Source organism: Rhinopithecus bieti, unplaced genomic scaffold (genome assembly GCF_001698545.2).
Source record: "Rhinopithecus bieti isolate Rb0 unplaced genomic scaffold, ASM169854v2 scaffold_4908, whole genome shotgun sequence".
In the NCBI taxonomy this organism is placed as follows: domain Eukaryota; kingdom Metazoa; phylum Chordata; class Mammalia; order Primates; family Cercopithecidae; genus Rhinopithecus; species Rhinopithecus bieti.
Genome location: NW_016804541.1, coordinates 1164566 through 1170168, shown reverse-complemented (window position 1 = coordinate 1170168; position 5603 = coordinate 1164566).

Below are 5603 nucleotides of genomic sequence, written 5' to 3'. Positions count from 1 at the left end.
ATATGAAAAGTGGAACAGAAAATACTAGAGGCTGGGTAGGATAGGAGGAAGAAAGAGATAGGGAGAGAGTTGTTAAAGGATACAAAATTATAGCTAGATAGGAGGAATAACTTCTAGTGTTCTATATCACTGTAGAGTGACTATAGTTAACAATAACATATAGTTTCTAAAAGCTAGAGGGAGGAAGTTAAGTGTTTCCAACACAAAGAAATTATAAATATTTGAGATGATGGATATGCTAATTACCCTGATTTGATCACTATACGTTATATGCATAGAAACATCACTAGGTACCCCCGTAAATATGTGCAATTATTTTATGCCAGTTGAAAAACTAAAAAGAGGCAGGGCATGGTGGCTCATAACTGTAGTGATGAGGTCACACCTCTTTTGTAGAGATGAGGTCTCCCTATGTTGCCCAGGTTGGTCTCAAACTCCTGGCCTCAAGTGATCCGCCTGCCTAGAGGAGGTGGCGGGAGGCCTCATCTCTACAAAAAATTAAAAAATGATAATAATAAAAAAGAAAAGAAAAAACTAAAGTGCATCAAAGGCTTAAATGTTAGATCTGAAACTATGAAACCATCAAAAGAAAACACTGGGAAAGTGCTATAGGAAATTGGTGTGGGTAAAGACTTTTTGGGTAAAACCTCAAAAGCATAGGCAACAAAAGCAAAAATAGACAAATGGGATTACATAAAGCTAAGAAGCTTCTGCACAATAAAGAAAATAGTCAACAAAGTGAAGAGACAACCTAAAGAATGGGAAACATATTTGCAAACTCTCCCTCTGAAAAGAAATTAATAATCAGAATATATAGGAAACTCAAACAACTCAATAGCCAAAAAAAAACAACAAAATCTAATTTTTAAGTGGGCAAAAGGCTGGGTGTGGTGGTTTGCACCTGAAATCATAATGCTTTGGGAGGCTGAGGCAATAAATAAATATTTGAGGTGATGGATATCCCAATAACCCTGATTTGATCATTATACAGGTATCAAAATATCACATGTGCCCCAAAACGTATAATTATTATATATCTACAAAAAATCATAAAAAAAAATTAACTATTTTAGAAAAATTACTGCATTTTTTTAAAGAGTAATTCTATTTAATTCAAAGCACAGTCCTGCACTCTAAAATTCTGCCCTTCCTACATTTTTGCTTTATAAATGTCCCCTTTGGAAACATCCAGCCCCAACCATGGCCTACTTCCCAAATCTAAATCTGGACAGAGGGTAATCCTTGGCCTTCCTCTGATAGCTCAACTGCCAGAAACTTCCTTCATTTGAACCCATCCCAATGCTGTGGAAGGATGTAGACTTCTCCCAGGACCACACAAGACCATACAACAGTCCTCCTCGGGCTTCTTTTACAGACAGTGAAACCTAGGACCTTGGCCCCCACCCAATTCCACTTAAAGAGTCACACTCTCAACTTTGTATGAAACTGTCTCTTCCCCTGAAACAGGAATCTTATCTGTGATGTAAATTAGGCACATGAAAATGTTTCTTTCAATTTCCTTTCTGTCACTTTAGGAGTATTTATAGTTAAACGTAATTTTTCTTTCTTCCTTCCTTTCTTTCCCTTTCCTTCCTTCCTTCCTTCCCCTGCTCCCTCTCTCTCTTCTTTCTTTTCTTTTCTTTTCTTTTCTTTCTTTCTTTCTTTCTTTCTTTCTTTCTTTCTTCCTCTCTTTCTTTCTTTCTTTTCTATCTTTCCTTTCTTTTCTCTGTTTCTCTCCTTCTCCCTTCCTTCCTTTCTCCCTTTCTTCCTTTCTCTCTTTCTTTCTCTCTTTCTCTTTTTCTTTAATTCACAAGGTCTTGCTCTGTCTCCCAGGCTGAAGTTCAGTGGTAAAATCATAGCTCACTGTACCTCAAATTCCTGGACCCCTGTGATCCTCCCACCTCAGCCTCCCTAGTAGATGGGACTACAGGCATGCACTACCACACTTGGCTAATTAAAAAAAAATTTTTTTTTTGTAGAGACAGGGGTTTCACTTTGTGCCCAGGCTGGTCTCAAACTCCTGACTTCAAGCAATCCTCCTGCCTTGGCCTCCCAAAGTGTTGGGATTACAGGTGTGAGCCACCACACCTGGCCTTTTACACAATTTTCTCAAATTTTCTTCCCCCTTTATTTTATCTCTGTGTGGCCAAAAGAGGAGCAAGCACCAAGGAAGAGATATAATGTGACCACCCTCAAGTGTATGAACTGACTCAGGACACAGGGAGGCACAACTTCGCCCTATCAATCCCTTGTTCTGTCTTTGGATATGGGCAGAAGAGATCAGAGGACCCTCTGCCTAGTAAAACCCACTACCATCAATATGGTTGCCAGCATCTTGAAGATCTGAGTCCTCAGTCAACCTGGTTATCTCTTGACATTCTGACCTTGGCACCTTATCAACCAGTAAGACAACCTGGGCTCAGTGTGAGATCTTCAAGTCTCTTAGTCCTCCCCGTGTTCCTGCATAAATGAAACAGCCTTTGGGAAAAGTGTATCCACCAACGTAGCCTTGTACTCAAGTCTTCATAGATTAGAATTATCTCTGCATTCTATTGTATTTTACTTGTGGCTCCTAGTCCTGTATATATTAGGCATGCAATGGCTACAAAAAGAGAAAGAAAATAAGGGAGGAAGGACAAAGAGAGGAAGTAAGATTTAGTTTGGTGTTCATGGTAACCCTACAGATTTGAATCTGTGCCTTTCTCTCTGTGAGTCATTTATTCTTTTACTCTGTCACAGAACCTAATCTGTACCCAAGTCTGGCCTACTACATCTGTCCACCTATTTCTGCGGTTGCATTTTTAAACTTTTTTTCTTTTTTTTCTTTCTAGCAGCCGCCTCAATTCTAGTTGTTTCATGCTTCTCTCTGTGTGTCTAAGTCTTGTTCTGTCTCATCCAATATTTTATTTTTTTTATGCTGTGAATCAGAAATCTGAGTGGCCAAGAGGCAATGCTGTGGCAACACAAGGGAAGAGCACCACTAACCACCTCCTCCATGGGGCAGACAGAAGGAGTAGTTCCTTCTTCCTGGCACCACCAAGTCTTGTCCTACCATAATTTCATTCTAGTTTCCTCCAGAGTCTCCCTTAAATTCTTCTAACTACCATCAATAAGCTAACAGCTTCAGGGGTCCAGATCTTCACTCAGTGTGAACCCCACGTGGTTTGTCCTTAGGAATCAAATCTTATCCTACTGCAATTTCACTCTCAGTAGACTTCTGGTTTCTTATCACATCCTACAGATTTCTAATGCCAAGTATCTTAGTCTCCCCTCCCCACCTTCTTTCTATTTTCTAGTAAAGTCAAGACTGCCTCCCAACATTTGATTACTTCGTGGTCTCCAAAGTCTATACTCCATCTATATCCTGCAAGTACAAAAGCCTCAAAACCTTCATGCCTTTCTACTACCCCCTTTGTCCTTAGCTGGCTCCTTTAGGCGATACTTGCATGGGTACTGAGTGCTGACACAAAATCTGGAACTTCCTCGTGCCATTCCGGGAAAGCCACCGGATGAGAATTGAGAACATTTGAAATATAATTCATAAGATTATAAGTGACCTATGACATGATTTCGTTTATTCTAGGAAGGCCTTGCCCAGGAACGATGTTTGTAAACCAATAAATAACTACATTGTTTGCTACTGGAAATTCCTCACAATCAACTTATTGGAGACAATAGTCTACTTATCTGAGCAACAGGCATTTCAGACAACAGCTTACTTACCAAGACTTATTTCAAGACCCTGGCGTCACTGTGTCCACTAATCCTAAACTATTACATGCCAAACTTAGCCCAGTCCCATCCGTTCCCCACACGAAAGCCCTATAAATACCCAACTTCTGACTTCCTCCTCCTGAGACACTTGCCAACCTTATCAAAGTAGAGTTCTCTCCCACTGCAGAAAAAAAAAAAAATTTTTTTTTGAGACGGAGTCTCGCTCTGTTGCCCAGGTTGCAGTGCAGTGGCACAATCTCAGCTCACTACAAGCTCCGCCTCCCGGGTTCACACCATTCTCCTGCCTCAGCTGCCAGAGCAGCTGGGACTACAGGCACCTGCCACTATGCCCGGCTAATTTATTGCATTTTTAGTAGAGACAGGATTTCACCATGTTAGCCAGGATGGTCTCGATCTCCTGACCTCGTGATCCTCTCACCTCGGCCTCCCAACGTGCTGGGATTACAGGCGCAAACCACCGCACCTGGCCCAAATTCTTTATAAATTTAGATTTTCCTAATAATAAGTTGTCTTGTGATACTAGCAATTCAATTCTAAGAAGCTCAGCTCCCAGTGGGAAAAAAAAACAAAAACTCTGTTGATTTGCTGACCATCAATTGCTTGCCACAGGCTGGGGCTGGCAACTCTCTCCCTCCTTAACTACACCATGTACAGCATTTCGTTTTCTGTCTTTACCCTGACTGCCCAGCACAGCCCTCAAGCAGTGCACATACAGCGTTTCTTGACAGTCCAGACTACAGGCACCTGGAAATCTGGGGGAGATCACAAAGGTAAAGGGTCTCCTACAGAAACCGCAGCCATAGCAGCACATGAGGAAGCCCCTCTGGCACCTGACTGAAGAGCTGTGCTTTTGTCTTGCCCATGCTTTAATCTCGATCACCATTAAATTAATTGTGAAAAGAACACTTTTCAACTAATTCAGTGTTTGCTATGAATCTCCTCTCCCCTGCCTTCAAAGTTCTCTCTGGGTCTGGTTCAGGCCAATGACTTCTTGCTTCTCATACCACAAACAGCTTAACGTTTCTTAATTGATTCTTCTGCTTCTTCCTCCACAATTAACCATTGATTTAAAAAAAAAAAAAAGTAACTTTTCTCCCAACCCATTGTCCCAGTAAGATGTGGAGAGGAAGCGCCATCCAGAAATAAAAACCTCATGCTTTTCTTAGCCTCAGAGTCTCCTGTTAACAGTGTTTGCCCAGCGTTTAAGCAGGGGTTCCTGGGTTCTCAGTCAGGGGTCCTCTAACTTCCAGGCAGGGACTTCCCCAGCCTCTCGGCAAAGGTGCCGGAGCTTCAGGTCAGGGATTTCCTCAGGGACCCCTTGAGTTGCAGCCACTTGTGGATTAGGGAAATGCCTAAGTGACACATTCAGCCGCTGCTTTTCTCCAGTAGCCAACCTGGTTAATTCTTTCCAGAAAACATTTAAGGGGACTCTAACATGTGTCAAGTACCCTGTCAGCAAGTCAAAAATGTATGAGACTTTGATATGTCACTCCCTAAACTTCTGAGATTCCAATCTGGCAGGTGTATCTCCTTTAAGTGTTGGTTTATTACACATTGGCCTATCTTCTGTTCTCAGGGAGTTTAAAGCCTCTTTGGCTCATGACATCCTATCAGACCCAATAGCTCAGTATTATATGTTGAGCCATAGGGTCTGGGGCAGGTCCTAACAGAGTCCCTGGCAGTAGTCCTATTCCAAGCCCTTTCACAGTGCTGGTTCAACCTCCTGGGGAGTGGCATTAAGGGAAGTGGTGTCTCACAGCCAACAACCACAATACTAGGCAGCCTTTAAGCTTTCCAGTTGCTGCTCTCAGAGCTGCGTAAAAAGACCTAAATGACCATTGACCACAAAGGAGATCTCCTTTCCGCTC